Genomic DNA, 14654 nt, shown 5'->3' with positions numbered 1-14654 from the left:
CTCAATGTCATAAGCTAAATGCAACCAAATTTTAGATAGCTCACTAGGAATTCTGAAATCATTTAATTTTCCTCTTTTTATGGAAAAAAAAAATAAGCCTCACTCTCATTAATTGCCTGTAAATGATCAGGTTTTCTTCACCATGACATGTGATTCTTCACAAACATAGAATCAAGCCCTTCTTTTAGCCTCATTGAACATTGCCTTTAATTTTTTTTTAAAGGAGGAACATTTTTTCACTAAAAGGGAAGGAAAGAGGAAGAAGATGGGTGCAGAAATAGATGTGTTCATAGGATTTTCCAGGGGATGACCAGAGAGCAATGCTTTTTTTTTTCTCAATGAACTGGAATGAAGAAGAGATAAGAAGTGGGAGAGAATGAAAGGTTAAAATAGAGAGGAAAACATGTTAACTAATCAAAGAAAGAGAGGGGAAACTGTTTAGAAAAATTCCCATTTATAAGATGGAAAATGAATAAATTAATACAAAAATACTTTTCTGTGAGGGGATGTAAGGATGCTGCAAGGTAGAAATAAATTTCATATTTCTGTGTTCAGAAGAAAAGGATCCATAAAAAGTTAAAGCATTTAGAAAACCATATGCTGTGTAAATAAATTGGATGTAAGCTCTTATCTTGAACTTACAAGATTTTAGGATTATAACTGAAACAAATAGCCCCCTATTTGCCTGTGATAAAAATAATACAGAAAAAAATTAATGAGAAGGAATTCTGTTAATTGTCACTTAAGCCAAACCATTTCCTTTCTTTGAAATCCAGCTGGAAAAGTTCACAGGGCGAGAATTTTGTTGTAAACCCAAGGTACAAACACTCATTACAGGACAAACAGCGGAAATTATTCCACCATTAATCTGTCAGTCATCAACACAGCCCATTCAGACCATTACAAAGGCTTTATTTGCTCATGGACTTTTATGCTCTGGCTCTATTTCTCTTTCCTTTCCTTAAGAAGGGATAGACATTTAGTCATCGGAATACGGGAGGGGCACTGAAATTTATCTGGCTCAGTACTCTGCATATGCTTGCCTTGACTTTACATAAATCACAGACTCCATGCATGAGAGTCTCTAGCTAAATAAAACTCAGTGACTCTCAAGGGAACCCGTTTCAGGTTGAACGGATCTTCCTTCCATTGAACTGAAATGTTTCCCTGATGTGTCCAGGTCTTTCCTGAGTTTGTCCATTAACAATTTTCAAAACAACTCTAATGTTTATTCCATATGCTATGGTCACCAAGAGGGAAGACAGCTGTGGTATATACCCCAACCTTCTTTCTCCAGTTGTTGTTAGGTTGCTGAATCGTGTCTGACTCTTTGTGATCCCATGAACTGCAGTACGCCAGGCTTCCCTGTCCATCACCATTTCTCAGAATTTGCTCAAACTCAAGTCCATTGAGTCGGTGATGTCACCCAACCATCTCATCCTCTGTCACCCTCTTCTCCTGCCCTCAATCTTTCCCAGTATCAGAATCTTTTCCAATGAGTCTGCTCTTCACATTAGGTGACCAAAGGATTAGAGCTTCAGCTTCACCATCAGTCCTTCCAATGAATATTCAGAGTTGATTTCCTTAAGGATTGACTGGTTTGATCTCCTTGCAGTCCAAGGGACTCTCAAGAGTCTTCTCCAGCAACACAGTTCAAAAACATCAATTCTTCATTGCTCAGCGTTCTTTATGGTCCAACTCTTACTTCCATACATGACTACTGGAAAAACCATAGCTTTGACTATATAGACCTTTGTCAGCAAAGTGATGTCTCTGCTCCTTTGATACACTGTCTATGTTTCTCATAGCTTTCCTTCCAAGAAGCAAGTGTCTTTAAATTTCATGGCTGTAGTCACAGGCCACAGTGATTTTGGAGCCCAAGAAAATAAAATCTGTCACTGTTTCCACTTTTTCCCTTCTACTTGCCATGAAGTGATGGGATCAGATGCCAGAAATAGCCAAATTCTGGAAAGAATAAAAATTAAGGCAATTATATTTCATCTTTATGATAAATAAAGATTGCCTACCTAAAACCAATTTCACATTTCAAATAGCTTAATAGAATAGAATTTTACCAGAACAACTTGTGAACAAATAGTAGGAGAGAAAAATATCTAGTGGGAAAGCGTGTTCTCTGGGTCTATAACATTTGATTTGATTATAAGCTGAGTACATTTGATTTACTTTTCACAGAGTTCTATCAGAAAACTGCTCCGTCTGCTTAAGACTGCTTTTCTTTCTTAAATTACAGAGGTAACGCCAAGCCATAGTGACCCATTACACCTATACAATTCTGTTGCTAAATTACATAAGGAAAGCTGATATTTTTCTTACACTCTGTGCCTCTTAATGCATCACCCTGGGCCTCTTCCCTCTTTCCCAGCTTCATTCTTTTTCTTCATAGAAACTATTGTCTGGCTTACATTAAGTATACTTTAGAGGCTCCCCAAGGGGCTCAGTGGTAAAGAATCTGCCTGCAATATAGGAGACATGGATTCGATCCCTGATCTGGGAAGATTCCACATGGCACTAGAGCCCAGTAGTCACAAAAATACTGAGCGCATGCGCTGTAGCTACTGAAGTCCCCTTCACCAGAGCCGATGCTCTGCAATGAGAAGCCACCTCAGTGTAAAGCCTAAGCACTAGAGAGTAGACCCTGCTCACTGCAACTAGAGAAAAGCCTGCAGCAATGAAGACCCAGCACAAGCAAAAAAAAAAAAAGGAGGGAGGGAGTGTACTTAGCTTGTTGCCCAGTTTTTCCAAGAAGAAAACAAAAAGTTAATTAGAAATGAATAAATACGAAAAGGCTATCATTAGAGCGTCACTTCTTTAATGTAAAACAGGCTTATTCTAATCATTTCATTTCTCTTGAATTTTCTCTTTCATAAGAGTGCTTTTATGTACCACTTTTCACAGGAAATGTCTCCATGCAATGCAGTTGTTCTGCCATGAGCAGGTTCAACCCAGGTGGGTAGATTTTTCTTTTTTTTTTTTTTCAGAAATTGTTCACACTGAAGACATACTGACTTCTCTCACCCAGAAACCACAGGTCTCAGTTTCTCTGCTGGGGCAAAATGGTTCTCCCCAACTTCTCAGCAGTTTTCCAGCAAACTTACTAGTTCATGATTTTTCCATTTCATAAGCTTAACTGTATTGGTTGTCATTAACCCAGCCAATTGGCCAAGACCTACCAGTATCACCCAAACCCGTCACGAAGTAATTTCTGCCCAGGGTCTACTGCGGACAGGGACATTTTATTCATTCATTTTTAATATAAATTTATTTATTTTAATTGGACGTTAATTACTTTACAATATTGTATTGGTTTTGCCATACATCAACATGAAAGGACATTTTAAACAGATGACTGGAGCCTGAGGGCATTTTTGGAAGCTGTCAGACTTGATGGAAATGTGGGAGGACTCCTCAATGCTAGCGGGAGTGTATCAACCTCCATACCAATCCTAGTGCTTCCACTTCCTAATTCTGGGACTTTGGGTCCATTGCTCAACCTCTCTGTGCTTTGTGGTTTTTCTCTGTCCTTAAGCCATGTACTGAGCCCCATGGTAATGGGTACCTCCAGCCTATACCACCCAGACTGACCTCAGACTTCTAGTTGTTTCAGTTCAGTTCAGCAGTTCAGTTGCTCAGTCGAGTCTGACTTTTCGTGATCCCATGGACTGCAGCATGCCAGGCCTCCCTGTCCATCACCAATTCCTGCAGTTTACTCAAACTCATGTCCATTGAGTCAGTGATGCCATCCAACCATCTCATCTGCTATAGTCCCCTTCTCCTCCTGCCCTCAATCTTTCCCAGCATCAGGGTCTTTTCAAATGAGTCAGCTCTTCGCATCAGGTAGCCAAAGTATTGGAGTTTCAGATTCAACATCAGTTCTTCCAATGAACACTCAGGACTGATCTCCTTTAGGATGGACTGGTTGGATCTCCTTGCAGTCCAAGGGACACTCAAAAGTCTTCTCCAACACCACAGTTCAAAAGCATCAATTCTTCAGTGCTCAGCTTTATTTATAGTCCAACTCTCACGTCCATACATGACTACTGATGATACGAAATTGGAAGGGGGAAGAGCACTTGTTTCCCCAACACCTCACTAACCCGTGCAATGGTCACGTCCCCTGCTCCCCCAGTCCCCAGATCACTGGAGTTCTGACTCATCCCATGACCAAGAGGAGCTCTTTCTGGAGAAGCTCTTCATCAGCTCTAACACCATTCTGTTGACTGCCGTTTCAGCCTAGAGGTAGAAATGACTTCCTACTGTGGCTAGTTTCCTGGATGCCTCAGCATTCCTGATTGATTCCCTCAGATCTGCCTACACATCTGCAAATAGTCCCTTCTTTGAATTCGTTTCAGAATTTCATCTCTGTGTATCTCTTATTTCTTGCTGGAGCCTTGACTAAAATACCTCATAGGACTGTTGGAAGGATTAAATAAATTAATATGTATGAAGTGCTTCCCAGGTGGCTTCCCAGGTGGTGCTAGTGGTAAAGAACCTATCCGCCAATGCAGGTAGATGTAAGAGACACGGGTTCGATCCCTGGGTTGGGAAGATCCCCTGGAGGAGGGCATGGCAACCCACTCCAGTATTCTTGCCTGGAGAATCCCCATGGACAGAGGAGCCTGGTGGGCTACAGTCCATGGGGTCACAAAGAGTCGGACATGACTGAAGCAACTTAGCACACATGCACATATAAAGTACTTAGAACAGTTTAGGGCACAGATTAAATACTCTGTGATTAGCTGTTGTTATCACTAAGGCTGCCATCTCTTCCTTTCCTATCAGTCCTGGAACACAGAGCACTCCAGTTGCCAAAATATTGAGTTGGCCAAAAAATTTGTTTGAGTTTTCCTAGAAGATGTTATGGAAAAACCCAAATGAACTTTTTGGCCAACCCAATAGATAGGGGTCCTATCTCTAGAAAGCCTTGAGTGTCTGGAGGGCCTCCACCAACCTCCCTCCATGAGGACATTAGCACAGGCTTGGGTGGGAAATTAGAGTGAAACTGACTCAGATACAGATGGAAAACCAACAAGCTGGGGCTTGAGGAGCTTGGAGTCTCAAGAAGTAAACAGGCAGAGACTGAAGAATTCAGTCCTTTTGGTAAGATTTGGGCTCCAGGAACTGAAAATTAGAGGAGTCTTTGACTGATTGGATATTTAGAGGGTATGGAAGCAGAGTGCAGGGACGTATAAAATGCCAAAGACCAACTTCCTCTACTTCATAACTTGGCCAAAGGCCAGTCTGGCTGTTGTCCAAGTTTCTGAAGACCAGGTGGACTTGAGAGTTTGGGACTAAAAGGATCTTATCTTAAAGTAAAGTGTGCCAGCTGGCAGAGTTCATGTTCACATATTTATACTGGTGGAATCTAGTTCAGGCAGGAACCAAGACCATTCTTTATTAACAGGACTGAGGGCATAAATAGAGGATTAAGAGGCTGTATAGGGTGGTGGTTGAAACGCAGGCTCTTGGGACAGCCTGACAAGATTCAAAATCAGTTCTACTACCTTCTTAACTGGACAGCACTGGGCAAGTCACTCAGGCTGTCTAAAGTCTCAATATTTCAGTCTGTAAAAATGTTAATGACAGATTCTACCCTGAAAGTGGTTATGAGAACTAAATAAGGAAATGAAGATACAGGGCCTCATATGGCACCTTATATATAGTAAGTGCTCAGAAATGTTTGTTTTCATAATTCTCATCATTATCATGATCACCATCATGGTTCTTAACCATCAACTGATAGAAATCTTGCAGGCATAAGCTAATGAAAGTGTAACAAGTCTTGTGAAGATACTATAAAGGACATGGAAGTTACACTGTATGATAGTATTAAGTCAACCAACTTATTCTTTCTCCTTTTGTCATCATAAGGATGTGTAGCTCAGATGTAACTCAGATGGTAAATCATCTGCCTGCAATGCAGGAGACCCAGGTTCGATCCTTGAGTCGGGAAGATCCCCTTGAGAAGGGAATGGCAACCCACCCCAGTATTCTTACCTGAAGAATTTAATGGATGGAGGAGCCTGGCAGTCTATAGTCCATGGAGTCACAGAGTCAGACAGAACTGAGTGACTAATGCTATCTATAACAGATGTCATAATGCCCCAAATTCAGACCCAGGACAATTGCAGTCATGAGCCAAACCTCAAGATACACCTGCTCTTTAGCATAGTGATTTAAAAGTCAAGTTCCAGCCTTTCTGCCCATGGACACTGGCCAGTAAGCAACATTAAAGTCTCCACCCACCCTCGCTGTTGCATGATTGTCTAACTCAGAGTCTCCCAAAGAACCAAACAGCTGCGGAAGCTCTCCGTCAGACTTTTGAGCTTTGAAACAACTGAGGAGAGTCCGAGGAGCCATTCTGAGCAATGGGGAACACTCACAGACTGTATGGTAATGAGGGCTCCAAACACCAAGCACTCCAGAGGCTTCGGCTTTGTCACATGTGCCTTGTGGAGGAGGTGGATGCGGCCAGGAAGGCCAGGCCACGCAAGGCAATGGAGGAATTGTGGAGCCCAAGAGAGCCGTCTCAGGAGAAGATTCTCAAAGATCTGGTGCCCACTTAACTGTGAAAAACAGATTTTTATGGGTGGCACTGAAGAAGACACTGAAGAATATCACCTGAGAGGTTATTTTGAACAGTATAGGGAAACCGAAGTGTTTGAAATCATGACTGACCGAAGCAGTGGCAAAGAGAGACTTCGCTTTCGTAACCTTTGGTACCATGACTCTGCAGACAAGACTATCAACTACCCTGTGAATGACCACAACTGTGAAGTAAGGAAAGCCTAAGCTAAGCAAGAGATGGTTAGGGCTTCACTAGCTGGTGAATGAATGATGGCTAGTGATTTCGGTGGGAATGACAACTTTGGTCGAGGAGGAAACTTCAGTGGTCAAGGTGCCTTTGGTGGCAGCTGTGGTGGTGGCGGATACGGAGGCAGTGGGGACAGCTATAATGGATTTGTGCTATGCTTAGTTGCTCAGTTGTGTCTGACTCTTCAAGCCCCCAGGCTCCTCTGTCCATGGGGTTTCTCCAGGCAAGAATACTAGAGTGGGTTGCTGTGCCCTCCTCCAGGGGATCTTTCCAACCCAGGGATCAAACTCAGGTCTCTCACACTGCAGGCAGATTCTTTACCATCTGAGCCACCAGGGAAGCCCAAGAATACTGGAGTGGGTAGCCTATCCCCTCTCCAGGGGATCTTCCCAACCCAGGGATTGTACCCAGGTCTCCTGCATAGCAAGCAGATTCTTTACCAGCTGAGCTACCAGGGAAGCCCCATAATGGATTTGGTGATGACAGAAACAATTTTGGAGGTGGCAAAAGCTACAATGGTTTTGGCAGTTACAACAGCCAAGCTTCACATTTTGGACCCATGACAGGAGGAAACTTTGGAGGCAGAAGTTCAGGCCCTTGTGGTGGTGGAGGCCAGTACTTTGCCAAGCCATGAAACCAAGGTGGCTATGGCAGTTCCAGCAGTAGCTATGGCAGCGACAGAAGGTTTTCATTACTGCCAGGAAACAAAGCTTAGGAAGAAAGGATAGTCAGACAAGTGACAGGGAAGCCACAGATTACAACAGACTTGAGAACTCAGCCAGGCACAGTGGTGGCAGGGCCTAGCTGCAACAAAGAAGACATGTTTTAGACAATACTCACATGTATGGATGAGAAACCTCCAGGACTGTGTTTGCGACTAATTGTATAAGAGGTTATTTTAGTTTCTCTCCTGTGGAAAGTGTAAATCATTCCAACGAAGTGTTTCAGTTGGGTTTTTTTGTACCCATGCTACTGATGCTCAATGTAATAGTCTGATCATGATGCTAAATAAATGTGTCTTAAAAAAAAAAAAGTTCTATAATCAGACTCATCTGAGTTCAAATTCCAGCTCTGCCACTTCAGAGCATTTTGACCTTTGGGTAACTGACTTTATCTCATTAAGCTTCAGTTTTCTCATCTGTAAAATGAAAGGAGGAATAGTTCCAACCTCCCAGGATAGTTATGGATTTTGAGATGATGCAGCAAGCATTGTCCCTCATTCGTTTACTTCCAACAGATGAAAGTTGTGAGAATTCAAATGATAACTAAAATAGAAGGCATCCCTAAGAACATGTGGGGACTCTCACAATTAAAAAAATTCAGCCATATTGGTAGAAGAATTGACTAGAAAGGGGCATGAAAGTAAACTCCTTGCTTTTGCTCATTCGTGTCTGGCTCTTTGCAACCCAAGGGACTGTAGCCTACCAGCCTCCTCTGTCCATGGAATTCTCCAGGCAAGAATACTGGAGTGGGTTGCCGTTTCCTTCTCCAGGGGATATTCCTGACCCAGGGATTAAACCCGTGTCTCCTGCATTGCAGGCAGATTCCTTACCATCTGAGCCACCAGGGAAGCCCATGAGGGTAAATTGTGGGGATGGTGATAAAAATGTTTAATTCTTGTTCAGGGTGGTGTATAGAGTTGTCAAAAATTCATTGACTTGAACATGTAAGATCAGTTCACGTTATTGTATAAAAATTATACTGCAATGAAAAGAGAAAGAGTAGTTATGAACTCCGCTCTAGATCTAAGAGTTTATCTCATCCAAGTCTCTATGTGAAGCCTATAAAGTATCATTGATAATATTTATATAGACAAAAGGTGAGGGAGATGTTGTTGTCCATAAGTTACTATTTCTGTTCTAAACTACTCATCTGCTGAAAACCAGTAAGGGCAATGCAGAGGCCCTAGTCATGAGTGTTGTTCATAGGATCCTTGGGAATAGTGTATCCAGGGCTTATCTTCACTGATCTTATTTAGGGCTTCTATCTATAATTGACTTGATAAATGGCTAGGGCAGGCACACACACCCAAAGACCTGTTTGTATATATATGGCAAAAGCTTCATTAACAGCAGCTGGGGACTTTCCTGGTGGTCCAGTGGTTATGAATCTGCCTTCCAATGCAGGGGACATCTCTGGTCGGGGAATTAAGAACCCATGTGTGCCAGGGCAACTAAGCCCATACATTCCAACTACTGAGCCCATGTGCCCCAACTAGAGAGAAGCCCATGCACCGCAACGAAGAATCTATATGCTGCAACAAAGATCCCACATGCTGGAACTGCAACTAAGATCTGATGCAGCCAGAAAGAAAGAAAGAGCCATCCACCTTAATTAAAAAACAACAACAACAACAACAAACAAATAACAGTGGCCGTAGTCTTGCTGTACAGGAGTAAGGCATGTGTACCTGATAACAGAAAGGGTGAAGCCATGAGTTGATAAATGGACGAATGAACAAATAAGAGCTTACTTAATGGTTTTGTGATGCATCACTTTGATTATTTAACATGATTTAATTTCCAAAAAATTGTGTGAAGTAGAGGTTATTATCCCCACTTTACAAATAGGAAAATCTATGCTTAGAAAGTTAAGCGATTGATTAGCCTAGCATTCTATGGCCTGATCACAGCAGAAATGGACCCTGTATAATCTAATGACATTCTAAGTTATTGCAAATAATATTTTTAAGAGCTCCCATGTATCATATTAGAGCATGTAATCATCATTTAGCATGCATCAAGAGATTTAGTCTGTTTCAGACGCCACTCCAGTCTATGCTTCATACCTCTGTTACATAATTAATCAATAGAAAGTTATGAGGTAGGATACATTTTTAAAGTACTAGCCAATGCATTCCTCTATTATTTCCTCTACTTCTTCATTCTTAATGACTTCCAAACAGCAGATAGGTTATCTGAATTCTATTATCCTCAGGCCAGGTGCTTCCCAGGTGATGCTAGTGGCAAAGAACCTGCCTGCCAATGCAGAAGGTATAGAAGACTTGGGTTTGATCCCTGAGTCAGGAAGATCTTCCTGGAGGATGGCAACTCACCCCGGTATCCTTGCCTAGAGAATCCCACAGACAGAGGATCCTGAAGGGCTACAGTCCATAGGGTCGCAAAGAGACGGACGTGATTGAGTGACCGAGCATGCACACCCTCGGGCAGAATACATTAACAGAAAGTAGAAAATAATGAGCTGCTTTTGGCTTTCGACACCCCGAAGAGAATGGCAAGTATGCAGGGCATAAATAAGATGTAGAAATCTACTCAGTAATGTAGAAGATGGGATCCCTGACAAAGATTTCCTGGTGTAGGAAGAAGTTGGAACATAAATGCTATTGTGGCCTTGAGATGGCCCCACCCCTGCCCCTTCTCCCTCACTCATTCAAGAGTCAGGTGGGAAGGAAGCATTACCAAAGCTCCAGATAGGTTTTGGGGTTCCTGGGAATAGCCTAGAAAAATGACTGTGAGGTGTGCCCAACAGACAGATACTGAAGGTGTGGTCCTTGCGGGAGCTGGGGTGGCAGGTCTTTCCCATTCCCAGTGTTGGCCATCCCTGTGATGCCCGCCAGCATGGACAGATGGTGACCAGAGGTCAGATTCAAACTTGTACTTCCGCTCCCAACCTCTCGTCCGTTGAACATTCTCCAAAAATTTGATGCAAATGTGGGAGGAAATCCCCGAACTGACAGAGATTAATTCCTGCTGCATTGGAATAATGGGGGCTCCAAACAGAAATTAGGTTATAGAAGAACAGACTCCTATACTCCCTGCCATAGCTCAGCAGGTAGAGTGTAGGACTGTAGAAAAACAGGCTTCTTGTACAGTTCAGTTTGCCGAGTGGCATTCACTTTACTATAATTGTGTCCACATTAGATAGTCATTCTTCAAATAGTGTGGTTCAGTTCAGTTCAGTTCAGTTGCTCAGTCGTGTCTGAGTCTTTGCAACCCCATTAACCACAGCACACCAGGCCTCCCTGTCCATCACCAACTCCTGGAGTCCACCCAAAAGCACTGAGTCGGTGATGCCATCTAACCATCTCATCCTCTGTTGTCCCCTTCTCCTCCTGCCCTCAATCTTTCCCAGCATCAGGGTCTTTTCAAATGAGTCAGCTCTTCGCATGAGGTGGCCAACGTATTGGAGTTTCAGCTTTAGCATCAGTCCTTCCAATGAACACCCAGGACTGATCTCCTTTAGGATGGACTGGTTGGATCTCCTTGCAGCCCAAGAGACTCTCAAGAGTCTTCTCCAACACCACAGTTCAAAAGCATCCATTCTTCAGTGCTCAGTTTTCTTTAGAGTCCAACTCTCACATCCATACATGACCACAGGAAAAAGCATAGCCTGGACTAGACGGAACTTTGGTGACCCTATTTTGTTGTGTATGCCGCTGCTGCTATTTAGTCACTAAGTCGTGTCTGACTCTTCGAGACCCCATGAACTGTAGCCTTCCAGGCTCGTCTATCCATGTGATTTCCCAGGCAAGAATACTGGAGTGTGTTGCCATTTTCTTCTCCAGGGGATCTTCCCGACCCAGGGACTGAACCCACATCTCCTGCTTTGGGAGGCAGAGTCTTGACCACTGAGCCACCTGCAGAAGCCCAACTTTACGTATATAGCCTCATGTTTATCTTTGCTTGAAAACCCTGGACTTTATTTTTCATGAGTTATGTGACCTTCAGCTTACACCCCTTCAGAGCATATTAAACGTTTGTCCTGGAACTTGTTTATTTTGAAGCAGAAACTGTTAAGTTGAGTCTTTTATTGGTGCAAAAAATCCTCCTGTCCAACATGAACTTTTCATGATTCTTCTCTGTGTGCTCCAAACTCCATAGCAGATCCCTACTCATTTTTTAAAAATCTTTTGGCCTCACCCCAGAGCATGTGCATGCATGCGTGCTCAGTTGCTCCAGTCATGTCCAACTCTTTGCAACCCTATGGACTATAGCCTGCCAGGCTCTTCTGTCCATGGCATTCTCCAGCCAAGAATACTACAGTGGGTTGCCATGCCTCCTGCAGGGGATCTTCCTGACCCAGGGATCGAACCCGCACATCCTGTGTCTCCAGCATTGCAGGCAGATTCTTTACCCCTAAGCCACCTGGGAAGCCTCACCACAGGGCATATGGGATCTTAATTCACCAACCAGGAATGGAACCCACTGTGGCCCCTGCATTGGAAGCACAGAGTCTTAACCACTGGACCACGAGCAAAGTCCCAACAGCTCCATATTCTTACTTATGTAGTCATCTCTAGTATCCCATACATCACCTGGACCCCATACATCAAGGATGACTGAGGGATAACCGTGCAGATAAGGCAAAAACAACTCAGGGAAGGGATGAGCCAGCAAGCCCATTTCCTTGAAAAAAATTTGTCATTTGAACCTTAGGAGACTCAGTGGCCCAACCCAACAGCTGGGTGGATGGGAAACGGGTCAAAGGTAATGGAAGTAAAATCTATTTCAGTGGCCCGGGAAATAGATAATGATGTTTTGGACTAAGATGTAATGTTGAGACATGATTGATTTAGGAACACAGTATATTTTGAAAGTAGAATCAGCAGGATTTGGGTGTAGAGTATGAGGTAAAGAAAAAGGTCAGGTCTGGTCCCTGTGGAACTGTGCACAAGCCCCTATGTCCCTGACTTTTGAAGTAAAATGCTGACTCAAGAGTTAATGATTGGGAAATGTGAAGATGTAGGAACAAAGGAGAGCTGTCGGGCTAGGGAACTGGTAATAATTTAGACGATAATTCTGCCATATCACGGAATCATCATATTCCCAGTTCCCTGAAAGACATAGATAAAGGCCTGACACAGATTCCTAAGTTGATTTTATGGGAGGCAGACCACCCTCTCTACCCTCCACTCAGATGAAAACTGCTGACCACAAGAATACAGACCCTACACCGGTTGAAACCAGAAGATGGATGACGCTTGAAACTCCACCTTGATGTCAGTCAGTCCAAGAGCTGATCATGTTCTGCTCCTTGAACACTATAAAACTCCTCACTGCTCCCTCCAGGGCACTGCCTTCAGGGCACTCGCCCACTGTGGGCCCCTTTGTCTAGCAAAGAAATAGCAGCTACTCTTCTTTCTACGTCACCCAAAACTCGGTCTCCACATTTCTATTCAGCACCACTGAACAGAGGCTGAGTTTTGGCAACACCTGTGCAGGCCACACTTACCTGGAATTTCACACCAATGAATAAAATGTGACTATCAAGACTATGACCAGCATCCATGACTCCCCACAGCACCCCATGTATAGCTTATATCTTTTTTTTCCCCACATAGTGAAAACTTTTATATTTGGAATTAGCCAGCTGGACTCAGTTTAGATGATCCCAATTTTGTTGGCAACATCCAAAGCATCATAGTCAGGAGCCAGCTGAACATATGCCTTCTTCTCTCCATCAGGCCTGATCAGAGTTTTGACCGTAGCCAAGTCAATGTCATAGAGCTTCTTCACAGCCTGTGTAATTTGGTGCTTGTTGGCCTTGACATCCACAATGGATACCAGTGTGTTGCTGTCTTCTGTTTTCTTCATGGCTGACTCAGTGGTGAGGGGGAATTTTATGATGGTGTAGTGGTCAAGTTTGTTCCTCCTAGGGGCGCTCTTCCAGGGATATTGGGCTGCCTCCTGAGCCACAGTGTTTTGGGCCACCAGAAGGTGGGTGATGTCTGAATCTTCTTTTTCTTGTGGCTGTGGACACCTTTCATCACTGCTTTGTTGGCCTTCAAAGCCTTTGCTTTGGCTTCAGCTTTAGGAGGAGCAGGGGCTTCCTTCTTCGCCTTCGGCGCCATCTTCATGAAAAGGTATACTCTATGTCTTAAGAAATAACATTTTCCTAGGACTCTTGAAAACATTCTTCTGTGTCTCATTTGTTAAGACAGCCCTGTAACAATGTTCAGAAACAGGTCAAGTACTTTAAACTTTGCCCTCTTGATGATGTAGTGGTTTTAAACTAAATATAGATATTTGTTTCCATATGAACAGAGAATAGTGTTAAAATCTCAGAAAGGACTAGTGATGAGAAAGGCAGGCTGATCAGAATAGTGTTGAAAATATGAAAAAAAATTCTCATTAGTCTAGGCTATCCTGGTAGGCATGGTGCCCACAATACTCTCTCTTTAAAACTAGGCTTTTTCACTCCCACACACATCCCCTTCATCTGCTACCCCTCAGGGTGAATGGTGATTGCCCCAATCTCCTGATGTAGAGAAAACAAGGCTTGGGGAGTGGGTCAGATGGCCAGGGCCCAGGGAGAAATTATGTCTCTCTTGTCTTCTCTAGGCAAGATGCAGTGGAAAGCTTATAGAACTGGAGACAGGCTTTCACTACAAACAATGAAGGAAGGATCAATTATTTCCTACCAGTCATCATGGAGACAGTTGGCAAAAAACTAACAACTTCAGAGCCCAAGCAGAGAGAACAAAGAGTAGCCAGGTGGGACAAGCAGCAACAACCAAATGATAAGGAGCATTTGGAAGAGGGGGCTGGTGATTAAGCCAGCTCTTGGGTCTGACAACTGAAAAAAGAGAAAAAATGTTCTTAATGTTCCAATGGGAGTGTTAAGTTTTATTTAACCATTATTCCTGGGCTTCCCTTGTGGCTCAGCTGGTAAAGAATCCACCTGCAATGCAGGAGACCTGGGTTCAATCCCTGTGTTGGGAAGAGCCCCTGAAGAAGGGAACAGCTACCCACTCCATGTTATTCTGGCCTGGAGAATCCCATGGACTGTGTAGTCCATGGGGTCACAAAGAGTTGGACACAACTGAGCAATTTTCACGACCATTATTCCCAAGAAAATGCTA

The 14654-nt window shown here is 43.4% G+C and overlaps 2 pseudogenes; one reads left to right on the top strand and one right to left on the bottom strand.

The window, feature by feature from the left end:
• The window catches only part of LOC128048215 (heterogeneous nuclear ribonucleoprotein A1-like), a 34089-nt pseudogene extending 26542 nt beyond the window's left edge, over positions 1-7547 (top strand).
• A 5626-nt stretch (positions 7548-13173) lies between these two features.
• LOC128048585 (60S ribosomal protein L23a-like) lies at positions 13174-13649 on the bottom strand (annotated as a pseudogene).
• Between the last annotated feature and the right edge of the window lie 1005 nt (positions 13650-14654).

Source organism: Budorcas taxicolor, chromosome 5 (genome assembly GCF_023091745.1).
Source record: "Budorcas taxicolor isolate Tak-1 chromosome 5, Takin1.1, whole genome shotgun sequence".
NCBI classification, from domain to species: Eukaryota; Metazoa; Chordata; class Mammalia; order Artiodactyla; family Bovidae; genus Budorcas; species Budorcas taxicolor.
The sequence above is the reverse complement of the archived record's forward strand: the minus strand, read 5'-3'. Positions and strand labels throughout refer to the sequence as shown.